This window comes from Leptopilina boulardi, unplaced genomic scaffold (assembly GCF_019393585.1).
Source record: "Leptopilina boulardi isolate dan_hultmark-lab unplaced genomic scaffold, ZJU_Lbou_2.1 LbouV2_396, whole genome shotgun sequence".
Taxonomy (NCBI): Eukaryota; Metazoa; Arthropoda; class Insecta; order Hymenoptera; family Figitidae; genus Leptopilina; species Leptopilina boulardi.
This window is the reverse complement of record NW_026137969.1, coordinates 1264415-1277985: the sequence shown is the minus strand read 5'-3', so window position 1 is coordinate 1277985 and position 13571 is coordinate 1264415. Positions and strand designations below refer to the sequence as shown.

Sequence of the window (13571 nt, the reverse complement as noted above, 5' to 3'; positions counted from 1 at the left end):
AATAAGCTCATTATTTTAATCCAATTTTGCTTATTTTAATACCAAAATGGATTAAAATAATAAGCGTTGCAGCTTATTTTAATGCCTTTTAATTTTCTGTAAAAATTTTTACCCACATCTTTTTTAAAAAAAAATGCTTGTAAATTCATAGTGTAATATATGTAAAAAAATGTCCATGACAATATAATCGAAAAACTAATTATGCTGGGCAAAAATATGGTATAAAAAATAAATTTTTTATTTACAGGAACTTTACTTTTTCGTGCGCATCTGATTTTTCTGCTCAGTATTGATTTTCTGAGACGCATGGGCGCATTTCTCTGATAGGATGTAAATTGGAGTGTGACGATGCGAAGCACTCAACCCTCTTTCCACAATTTCTAGTTAATGCTCAAATCTCTCTATGTAAAAACTGTCACGATATTTTGTTAGTGTTCTCCATCTAGAGCAATTCGCTAGGATCAAATGGGATTATAGATCGATTCACTCTTTTATGAAAATCTTAATAACCGAATATGTATTTAATAATTGGTACCTACAATATGAAACCTCATTTTTCATTTCCACTTCCTGCGCGAAAAAAATTAAACTTGGAAAGGGTGAGCTGGGATTATCGCAAAAATTGTATGTATATTGCAAAACGTAAGTTTTTTCAAATATTTTCAGATGCCCCATTTAAAATCGAAGATACTCCGAGAAAAACGACTTCTTTGATTCAAAGAAAATTTATTTGTTTCAAACAAATTATCTTTGATTTAAAAAAATTATCTTCGTTTTAAAGAAATTTGTTATTTATGTTATGTCATATTTATTTAAAATTTAAATTATTATTAATTTTGCCTAATCTGAACTTACAATTATACCCTATTCTAATTCCTCAATTTAACTTAGTTAAATTAACTAAGTTGGGGAGATGTTTATTAAATGAATGAATTGAAAAACAATATATAAATTATTTATTTAAAATATTCTCAAGGGGGCGTTCATAAACTACGTAGCATGTTTAGGGGGAGGGGGGGGGGGTTAAGCGAAATTCTACCTTAGTCTACGTGGGGGGAGGGGGGGTGTCGACTCTAACTACGTAATATATACTAAAATTAATTTCTTTGCTTTTTTAAAATTGCGCGGGAGTTCGAACTTCTAATAAAAAAGACAGAGGGACATACACGACTGGTTAGTTTCACCGTTTACCGAAGATATCTAAAAAAAAATTTTTAAGAAAATTAAAAAAAAATGTTATCTTCGTATTAAAAGATTGTTTGTATTTGTTGATTTTAAACATTTCTATATCGTCGGGTTAGCGCAATAAGGTGCCTATTCAGAAAACAAAGCAAGAACGTCCCAATTCAGAAACAGAAGCAAAAAGGTGCCTATTCAGAAAAAGAGGCAAGAACGTGCCAACTCAGAAGTCATATTTTTTTGTCAATTTTTCAGTTGGCAACACTGTCAATAATTCAATATTGACATTCAAACAAGCCACAATTATAATTCTGTACAATTTACCGAATAAGATCCAATTGAACATTTTCAAATCACATTTTACCTATTGCTTCCTCATGGAGGAAGCTTTGTTTTCGTGAAATTTTTGGATTTTGATTTTTTGATGTATTTTTATGTTTTGCGACCTCAGGAGTCCAAAAATCACATTTTTAAAAAATGTCATTCCGTGTGTGTGTGTGTAAACATCACATTTTCCCCCACACATACACACACACGGAATGACATTTTTTAAAAATGTGATTTTTGGACTCCTGAGGTCGCAAAACATAAAAATACATCAAAAAATCAAAATCCAAAAATTTCACGAAAACAAAGCTTCCTCCATGAGGAAGCAATAGGTAAAATGTGATTTGAAAATGTTCAATTGGATCTTATTCGGTAAATTGTACAGAATTATAATTGTGGCTTGTTTGAATGTCAATATTGAATTATTGACAGTGTTGCCAACTGAAAAATTGACAAAAAAATATGACTTCTGAGTTGGCACGTTCTTGCCTCTTTTTCTGAATAGGCACCTTTTTGCTTCTGTTTCTGAATTGGGACGTTCTTGCTTTGTTTTCTGAATAGGCACCTTATTGCGCTAACCCGACGATATGTAAAGAATAAAATATTTTATTCAGATTATTTTACTGTTTTTAATTGACTTCTTTGTATTAAATGCGAATATAATTAAATATGTAGTAAAAATGCATATTAAAAAAAACTACGTTAAACACGGGGGGAGGGGGGGGGTTCATCAAAAGTCTACGTCAGTCTACGTGGGGGGAGGGGGGTGTCAAAAAGTCACAAAAATAGGTCTACGTAGTTTATGAACGCTCCCCAATAATTAGTGTTACAAGAAAGACAATCAAACAAATCCTTATGTTTTATACCGTTTGGTATGGTTACCTTAAGATGTAAATTGAGGAATCTCCAATTAGCACCTGATGTAGTGATCTCCTAAGATTGAATCTTCTTGGTCGTTAAGATTTTTATTACCGCACGTAACCACTGAGAACTATGATAATTTTGGAAACTGTATGTAACACTCGCTATGACGAACTCCGTGTGTAAATTTGGGACTGCCTTCCTAGTGAAAGGGGTAAAATTCCATTGGCTAACATTGTAATTGTTTATTAGCAATCCACTAATACAAAATACTTCATATAGGACTCTTACGATGTGGAATAAAATATTTCATTTTTTATTAAAATTAAACAATTAATTAATTAATATTTTGAAAATAACAAAAAAGGACATCTTAATATTTTTTGTAATGAAAATACACATTTTTAACTTTAAAAAAAAATCAAAAAAAGACCCCTTTAAAAAAAAAGTCAAAAAAATTCTTGATTTTCAAAAAAGGGTCAAATTTTGAATTTTTTGAAAAATATTTTCCACCATTCGAAAGAGCAGGAAAAAAAACTTTCGAAATCATGTATGTAGGTCAAAATTTTTTTCATCCTTTTATACAATAGTTATAATTTTTAAAAATTGCAATTCTCACATTTTGGCAATTGGATCACTTCAGAAATTTCGACTCATTTATATATTTTTTTAAAAATTTGTTTTTTTAAATATTTTATATTTTTGTATACTTTATATGTAGAAATAATTTTTTTTCTTTTAAAGAAAAAATTTTAAATGACCATTTATTATCTGCCATACTATTCGTTCAGAGCGTATTCAAATAGATTTTTCAAGGATTTATTTTTTCCTACACGCATGGGATACGTTTTGTCGACAGGTGGTTAGCTGACAATTGATTGACAGTTTGTCGATAGATTTTAGTTCTCTCCTGAGTATTGGTACTTTTCATAAAAAAAGGTCACTTCAAACTGTCAATTAAAAACTGTATTTCGAAATTGACAAATAAATAACTGTAACAAATGGAAAATTCGTATAAATTAGTATAATTATTATATTTACTTTTAGAGTATGCATTACTAATATAAATGTTATCTGCTTTATTCTATTATAATAACAGTCTTAAATTACACAGAAAAACCCTAATCTCAAATTGAGTACAAATGTATACTAAATTTTATACGCATCAAAAATGAGACAGGCAGATGGCGCTACGTTCTATGACATTTAACATGAACTCATTTTGAGATGCAACAAATATGAGTCCAACTTTTTTCTGTGTTGAAAACTATTGACAGTTCTGCATAAAATTTATAAAAACTTATAATTTAAACTATCTCACTCTTTGAACGATATGCTACTGACAATGTTTACTTTTTAAATTGAGAAAAACATTTCAGTATTTTTTTGGTTGCTCAATGTAGAACGAGTGTTTAATAATTTTCAAGCTCTTTGTTTATCGAGAAAATTTTCACTGAGTACGTACTTTCAGTGAGTGAAATATTCATATCTGAATAATAAAGTTTTCCGGAAAGTTTGATTTCAACTGAAATTTTTGTTAACGAAATATACATAATATTTTTTTTCCTAAATTTTGAAAATATGACTCTGGGCCTAAACGAAAAATATGTATTTGAAATGAAAGTTAAAACACATTCTCAATAGCTGTCATATTAAACTTAATGTATTTAACATTCTACAATATTCGACAGAAAAAGAAATGGATACATAATGTCAACCGTAAGAAACTATATCTATATGTAGATATTGACTTGTGTATCAAGATATATAAGAAGAGAATGCTAGTGCACGTGACAAGAATGTCTGTTCGGTGATCGGGGCTCCGAGAGCACCGTCTAAAAATCTATAGAGAAGTATACATAGAATGCAGGTAAAAGAAGAATGCTACTCATGCCACTAGGATATCGTACACTTTTTTTGGATCTCCTTCTCCTTCTTCTTGTTCTTCTTGTTCTTCTTTCTCCTCTCTTACTACTTTCCTGCTCAACCCTTTTGTGCCTTTTTTTTTACTTCTTACAACCACTTTTCCAACCAGTCTTCCAGCCAATCCCACACAATATCCAACGTGATTTCTCGACTTCCGGTACTCTTATTTCATTCTATCGTTTTGTTCTGCTGGTCGCTCTTGGCACTGAATTCTACAATATAATAAATCAATGGGGCGAAAAAGGTTGAAAATCTTCATTGGGACTCGAAAAAATTCATTTTCCCAACACATGACAAAAACAAGCAATTAGGAAAGAAAGAAATCTATTACAAAAATACATAATTGGTATAACAGTAATTTCTGAATAAAAGAAATATCTCTAAAGCAGACCTATTAAAAAATTTCTGATTATTAAAAAGCCAACTTTAGACAGTTTTATGACGAAACAAAAAATTATGGCCTTATAAAAAAGAAGATTACAGGACTTTTCTGAGTTCTTTTATAAGTTTAAGTTTTGTACAGTAAGAGACTTTAATTCGAACAAAGGAAGAAAAGAAATGAAATCTTCAAGTGCAGCTGCGTAAGACTCACTCGCCCAGAGTTGGAAGTACTCGAAGCCTTGAGAAATCTTAAAAAAGGATTCCATTGTGTATGGCTTTATACCGCAGGTAACAAGGCGACTTAAATTTTTGAGAATACTTTACGTCAAAATACCTTTCTTCTTCTTCTTCTTCTTCTTTTTTTTGCACATTATCTTCCTGTTGATTTATATGCGGATTTCGTTTTCCATTAAGACTTAACTATTTATTTTTTAAAAATAATACTAAAACTAAAAAGAAACTATTTTTTAAATAAAACATTTTTTGAGAAATTTCGTTATAAAAATCTTTTACGACACAATAAACTACAAGACTAGCACATTTCAGCAAAACTTTTTTAAAGACTTTAAAATGGTGTTGTCAACTTCTCGGGCATCATCTGTTTGCTTCTCTTATGAAAGTGCAGCCAAAGCTTTCAAGGAAAAACTTTTTAGGTTCTGGATGTTACACAAGTTATACAGAGTTTGGCAACGAAGTGGAAATTCTTTTCGAAAAGGGAGACGAATAAAACTCACTTTAAGAAGAAAAAAAAATGATTAATTTAACTAATGTAGAAATTCTTTAAAAACATTTTTAAAAATAAAATTGGGTATATATGAAAAGTGCTCGCATTATAGTTTAATTAAAATAGGATTTTAAATGAAAAAAGATATTGAAAAGTAAAATTTCCATAAAAACATATTTTAAATGCTATTCGACGACTTGTAAGTTACTACGTCTGGAATAGAATAAATTCTATCCGTGATAAGATGTATATTTCTGACTGGAAATTTTCAACGAAAACATAGTTCTTTTGCATTCGATGCGAATTTAGCGACGACATATTATGCAAACCGTCACCTAGAGTAGTACTCCACTTCAATACTACGGTCTGCATTACTGAATCTCAAATACTGCTGATACGATAAATAAACTCGTACACTGATGTGCCATTTGCTTTTTACAATCGATTTTTTTTTTTTTGACTAGACTTGACTAATTTATTTACGAAGTTGCAAAGTGAATAAATATTTAATGAAGTCATACATGTTATGTCAAAGCATAAGTGGATAAAATGTTTTCAGAGGAACTAAATATTTTACGAAGATGAAGTACGCAACGTTTATGATAAACGATTTTTAAAGAAATAATTTTTTAAAATGAAAAATTCTATAATTTTTTGCCTAAAAAATATTTTTTTATAATTTGTTGATTAATGAAAACTACAAGAAATATTTTTTCTCTGAATTAAAGAATTTCAATTTGTATCCTCAAGGATTCGCTTGATAGTTTTCACTTAGAGGTTTTATCATTATTCATAGTTCGCACAACCAAACATTGTTTTACACGACCAATTAAGAAAAATAAAGCAACTTTGTCGTTTCAACGCAAAATTTGGTTGAGCCAACTAAAGTTTTATTGGGAAAACCAAAATTTTGTTGAAGCAACAAAAAAATTTTTGGTTAATAAATAATATATTTCAAAATGTTATTTCATGTTTCAAATATATAGAAACGAATTCGTAATATTTATCCCATGTGTATAGGATATTATAAGTATATTGGCTAATTGTGTGCTCACTTAGGTGTCGAGAGATTGTGTATGTTTGTGTGTGTATCTTATTTAATTGTGTATGAACGATTGCCGAAAAGAAGATAAGGAAGATGAGTCAGTTTGTACGAGTCAGTGTGTTAGAGAACGGATCGATTTTGAACTGACAAATAAATTGTTTAATCTATTTAATTTATTCTACTTATTTTATTAAAGCCATCCTCTCACACATGTAAATATATTACAAATGTTTAAACAAAATTTACACTCGAATTACCATAAATGTTTTTGCATCAAAGCTTATTTATTCAGAGAATTTCAAGCTATAAAGTTAATGAGATTGAAATAGGTGGGAGCTTTGAAATCCACAAACTTGAATATTAAAATTAAATTTTTGTTCCTCCGATTTTGAATCTATACTGTTAAAAGTTGAATGCAAGTAATAATTCTAATTAACATGAAAATCCTATAAGTCCACAGTCGTTTCAAATGATTTTACTATAATCATGCATTCAATATAAAATAATAACTAATTAATAATAATAATAATAATAATAATAATAATAATAATAATAATAATAATAGGAATATAAAAAAGTTTGGTGTCAAATTGTTTACTTGCTAAACAATGATTCCTTTCTATTACATATAATAGAAATTTAACAATCACGAGTATAAAAATCGAATAAACTCTCTTGCTTGAAATACTACATAGGTATTCTTACTGACAAACTTCTTGTTGAGAGTAGATCGTTACTGATATTACAAAAGAAACCTTTTGCACTAACAAGTTAAAGGACTTGAGCAAGAAGTTGTTAAGTTTTAAGTAAAAACAATGGAAAAAGAAAATTGAGGTTAATAAAACTAAAACCTACTTTTAAACTCAACAGCGCCGTGCAAAGTTTAGGTGGAAGTTTTCATCGATTTCTTCTTGCTCTAATTGATTAATTTCATATATCTTTATTTGTTTTTTCTGAACAATTAAATAAAAAAAGTGTCATATCCCGTAACTTTTACCTATAAGTGGTACTGAAACACAGAAGCTTACTCTTGCTACTAAAAATTTTGCATATTATTTATAATCACAGAAAAGTCGTTCCAAGGCGTTCCTGATTTTCCGGTAAAATCTCAAATGTACATTTCAATACAATGTGTTTTCTCCAAGCATCTTAAATTATTATAAATAACTCATCATCACTAATACCACGATCGAACGAGGAAAATCATAAAATTCTAAAAAGTATCTATAATTCGACAAGTCTCATCTGTATCGAACGACAAATCATCTCCAATTAATTCTTATAATTTCCTAATTTCTCCAGACTTGATATGAAAACCTTATTTTAAAGTAATTCTGGACGTGTCTTTTTTTAAAAATATTAAGCAGTCTCAAACTTGAATATTTCAATTAAATCACAATTGTATAATTTCACCTTAGAAATATTGCGGTCTTCTGTAGAACAAACATTTAATACTGATTAAAAGATAAGAATAAAACTTTTGCCAAATATTGCTTTTCTTAATGAATATAATCGAATAGGTATAAAAATGTTAAAACGCGAAATGGTGGAGATGAATAGACATTTTAAAGGATAAATAAGAAAATATATTTTATGATTTCTTTAACGTAAGCGGGCTAGGTAGCACAGCACAACACTTTCTCGGAAATTGAAACGTTCCTTATCCGCTTATATAACAGAATTCCGTTTACCGTAAAAGTGCCAAAAAGGAAAGTGTGATCATTGCTAGGGTGAACGGTTAGAAAAGATCGGAGATAAACTGGTAATATAAAATATCTGCTATAAAATCAGTATAAAGTAAAAAGGTACTCTGTGCAATTTAGATTTTATTAGAATTTAGAAGATCGATATTTTAATTAAAAAACTCATATTTTACAATATTGGCTATATTTTTAAAGATTGCATCGACAAAATTATTCGAGAAGAAAATATAAATCATGACAAAGTTAAAAGAGGCTACTTTTAAGTATACGACAATTTCTCTGCTTTTCATTTATACGCATCTCCAACAGAGAATAAATATTATAAGTTTAATGTACATTTTTTTCTATAAGTTAAATAAGAATATAACTCTCTCTTTCTATTTATAAATACAATGTAAATGTTAAGAGTTTAATCCTTCTTCACGACAATCCTTTAATTCCAGTAAGCCATAGAATATTATGTCTACAAATCTCGGAAGTAAATTAAAACGTTTACAATTCGTGCCTCTCATTATTCTGTTAATGAAATCGCAACTAAAGTTGCCCGCAAGCTGACAGTTAGCGCTAAAAACAAAAATAGTCTACTTTTCTTTAAAATTATAGTTGAGTTTAATTTGAAAAACAACATTATGGAATTATTATATTATTATATATTATTCTTAAAATGTTTTTTCACTTTTAAAAACTAACAATAAGAGAGTCGTATCTTTTATTTTTAAAAGAATTGAAAAACAAATAATAACGATAATTTAATTAAAGAATCGAAAAAATAAGATGTCGCGCGCGAGAGAAAATATAAAAGTAAAGAAGAAAAATAGGACTCTGCTTAGAAAATGGTGTGGAATAACGACAGTGAAAGCTGAAGGAAGAAGAGAACAAGCTCTGATATTAGATGGACTGGAATGGACCATTACTCTTTGCTTTCGAAGGAAAGTACGCCTTCTTTAAATCCCGGAGGGCGCCTATTGATCTGACTAAACCTCTTCGAAGATTCCCTCTGACCCGCATCGATGTGTTCCTTTATCTTCCTATCCCTTTTATTTGGCATGATTGTAAATGAGCGCTTCGAAACGGTTCTAATCCATCCGTCATTTTATATTTGTACGACTGATTTTCTAAATCTGTTAATTATTGTGTTTATCGACTACTATTTCAAGCATAACATAAATTATCACTGAAATTTTGAGTTTTATACTATGCAACGAATGTAAAAAATTGAAAATACTTGGTCTAAAATGATATCGAAAAAAGTGAAATAATTTTTTAATTTATTTTTGCTTTTAATATACAACGGCAGTATAATTATCGACAATTCTGAATATGCCACCTTCGGTCAGATAATACTGGGTATCGATTGCTAGGATAACCCAGCTATACTAGCATTTATCCAATAATGCTGGTATCTAACTATGGTCAAAATGTGAAGCTGGTCAAGTATGTGTGCAGTGGAGAATTAATTATAAAATAGTATTATGCATAATTTAATTCGCACCATACTGCCCGTATGAGCTTTTAAATATCATGCAACAACAATAATGTACAAATAAGGGGCCTTATCTAATGTTCTTGATAATCCCCTAATTACACGTACATTGTAGATTATATTAATTACGTACACGGAAAGAAATTTAGTAGCAATATTTGATAAATCTGATAGGAAATTTTAGTATTCTCTTTTTCAAACGCGGAACATTTGGGTTTGATAACGAAAATCGGTATATTTTTACCAATAGTCTTTTTAGTAAATATATTCCAGAAATTGAAATTATTATTTCGTAAATTGATAAATTTATACGAAAAACCAGAAGTAAGTTAAACCGACGCGCACTTCGTTATTTACTAAATTTATATGAAAATTTAGAAACGTTATTTCGAAATTTGTTAAAACTATACTAAAAATTCGAAGTGGTTCAGTCGTGACAGATGACGACAGAAACACCAACAGATTCTACGCCAAAGTTTTATCTCTTTCTCATCTCGAGGATAGACGAGGATATGAACTTTTAAATGCACACACACACACACATACACCGCATTGTTTTACATCGATTGGCTTATTTTTATTCCTAACCTATACTAACGATAATACGTATAACATTCGCAGGATAGCGCTTCATATACAAATTTACGCTCATGTGAAAAACTGATGTGACCATTCTTATATAATAACCAGACATATTTTTCACCGCTTATGAGAAAGGTGAAATTATATCAAAACATGTTTAAAAATATAAATAAAAATCATTATTTATTGGGAAATAATTAAATATTTTATTATTTTTTGAAGAACAATTTTTTTTACTGATTTATTGTAAAATCTTCGAAATTAATTATATAAAAGAAATTCAGGTCCTGTATCAAGATAATAGTAAAAAGGGGCTTGTCTAAAGAGCTTCGTCAGTCTCCGTTACCACTCGGTGAGGATCGGGCAATTCCGAACGTTCAACTTCGGCAAATTTCGTCGAATCTCGTTAACTTTGATATTTCTTTTTCAATTTTCATATCACATATTTCAAAATCTAAAATAATTATATCATTTTATACAATTCTAATTACGAAATTTGAAATATTTGGTTAGAAAAATTGATAAAGAGCTTATTAAAATTTGACATTTTTGTGTTTCAAAAAAAAGATTTCAGATTTCGTAAATATTATATGAAATTTTCATTTCAACTATATTAAATATTCTTATTTTAATCTCAATCATTCTTAAAAATAGTATCGAAAATCGTTATCATGCCAAAATGTTCCGCAATTGTAACCAAATATACTAAAAAGTAACACCATAATATCAAATATTGCTACAAACTTTCTTTCCGTGTACCTAGGACTACTGTACTTTAGATTCCCTTGATTCCTGTCCCTTGAGGACAGAAAATATTTTCTAGGATAACATTTCGCACGTTAGGTCGCGATTTGTCGCATTGTCTGATAAAGCTCAGACCGAATGCTGCAAATCTTGATTTGAACCCTTCTACTTCTCACGGAGTAGGAGTTTCTCATTGGGATGAGAAACTCCTTACAGGAAACTTTCTTTCTACAAAACTTATATAGACATCCGCTGGATGTGTCTCGAAATAGTTTGCTTCTCACTTGTTTTCTTTCCGAGAATAGGAGGGGTGAAAATACTCTCTAAAGTCACAAGAGAACAAAGTTGAAAATGTTCCAATTTTAATGTCTAATATCCAGAGCAACACGAACAGAATGTGGAAACTTGAAAAATACAATCTGCTGATACTTTAAAAAACATGGAAATTGAAATATCTCTTTTAAAAATAAACATAAAGTTAAAGCAAAGGAAAGAGAAGTGCAGAAGTGATAAAAATAATTATTCATTATTATTGTAAAAAAAAAAATAATAATGAAAGTATCGTCGTATGTGTATGAAAGAGTTACTTTTTCTGTAAACAATGTTAGGAAACCAAATTATTTTTCGCAAGTACCCAATTATTATATTTAAGAAGATTGTGTTCTCTGATTTTAGATATAACCTTTGATAAAGGGGGCAGAGGTGGATATTCTTAGAAAAATTGTCAACTCAGACTAACCTAAAACAATATGCCAGGAGTGGCTCTGCAGAAGTGATTCCAGGAAAGCCAATCATTCATAACCGCAATTCCTATTTTGTGATATGAAGAGATCTCTTTCGCATATAATACTTGGAACCAATGATTTTACAAATCCCGAGTCGAAATTTAAATCCTCTTTAGCTCCTCTTAGAACTTGAATTTCAAAATTTTCAATATTTTAATTAATTTTTATTACCTACTTTGAATACGAATGTGGAAAAAAAAGAAATTTCTGGACATTCCAGGCAGCTAAAGATTAACCCTACTTTACTCCTAGGAAAGTAGGCTTTAAATTTCGCCTCGGGAATACTATAGAGTCATTACCTACAGTGACGCTGAGGAAAATATGCTATTGAATCAATCACATTTTTGCCAATAAATAATAGTTATTTATTATACAAGTGCCTAAAATCGTTGATTATACAACATATTTTGCAATACTAAAATACCTAAACTTGCAGTAATATTAGCAACATTACTGAAAGTTCAGGTGTTGCAGAAAAATTATTGATTCATTAGAAATTGTAAAATATGCTATAAGCTTTATAATTTGAAATGAATAATTTTGATGCTTTTTAAAAAATGTCCTTGATTTAATAACCGAATTAGTCATTCTAATAATGCACAGATGTTATAAAAAATTATTAATTAATTAAACTTATATTTACGTGAACGTGTCACTCTCAAAGTTATTATTGGTCTCACATGAAAGCGACATATCGTTTTGAAATTCCATTTTTTATTTCCGTCTCTGAATACGTACCTGCAACAAAAAATACATTTGTTAAAACCTTTTGTATCACTACCATAACATGTTTTTAATCAAAAAGTGTTAAATTAACAGACATTGATGCTTGTTACATATACTCATATTGACATATGCATCAGAAACAGTTTATTGAGAGGAGTTTTACAAACATTGATTTTATTATTTTGAAGCAAATTTTATTTTCAATTCATTGTATATAAAGGATTTCTTTTCGAAAAAAGTTTCTTCTCTTCACTGTTGTATTTTTTGAATATTCAGGGTTATTTCAACTTAAACAGGTAATTTATATGGTATTTATATTTTCTTTTCTAATATACTAAAAAGGTAATAATAAAAAAGTAAAAAAAATTGTTTAATATTGTAAGCATTTACTTTGTTATAGTAATGGATTTTTGTAAATTGGAAAATTAATTTTAATTTTTGACGTAAATTCAATTAATAAGAAAAAGACTTGGTACACGGAATGAGTGTGTGAAAGAAAATGGAAAAGAAGGATCATGGACGAGCATTTAAAGGGTGAAGATCATCCATCTGCCCCTCTTTGACTTTTAAGGATCTCAAGACAGGTGAAGCGTTGCGTTGGACGTGAGAAAAGCATTTACGTTGAAACGACGTTTTCAGAAAAGGTGAAGCTTACGAAACGGCAGCTTCGTCATAAAGCCACGACAGAAACGATTTATGATGTTGGCAACTCCGACGATTTACTTTTACTGAATTTTGCTTTTTCTTCCCTCGAATTCAACCGCACTTTTTTCTCCTTGCTCGAATACCAAGGTATGTTTAATTTTTTCCCACAAATATTTATCCTGCAACTTTAACCTTTACTCTCTTGTAATTTTTAATACGACAAATCAAATTTTGTCTAGAAAGTAACAGTTTCAATGTTTCTTACAATAAAATTTATGAAACTAAAATAACATCAATGGAAAAAAGAAAAAGTAAGGGCTTCATAGGAATAAGACATGGTGTAAATAGTAAGATTAATTCCTTCATTCGTTAGAAAACAATATTAATTACCAACGACAGTGGAATCATCGTATTAATTCGATCAAATGGCAACTGGGGATTGTGGTTGACAATTGATTCT

General features: G+C 29.4%; 1 protein-coding gene across 10 annotated transcripts in view; it reads right to left on the bottom strand.

Annotated features, from left to right (window-relative positions):
• The window catches only part of LOC127288836 (neurobeachin), a 221068-nt gene that overhangs the window by 187892 nt on the left and 19605 nt on the right, over positions 1–13571 (bottom strand). The window lies entirely within an intron of this gene.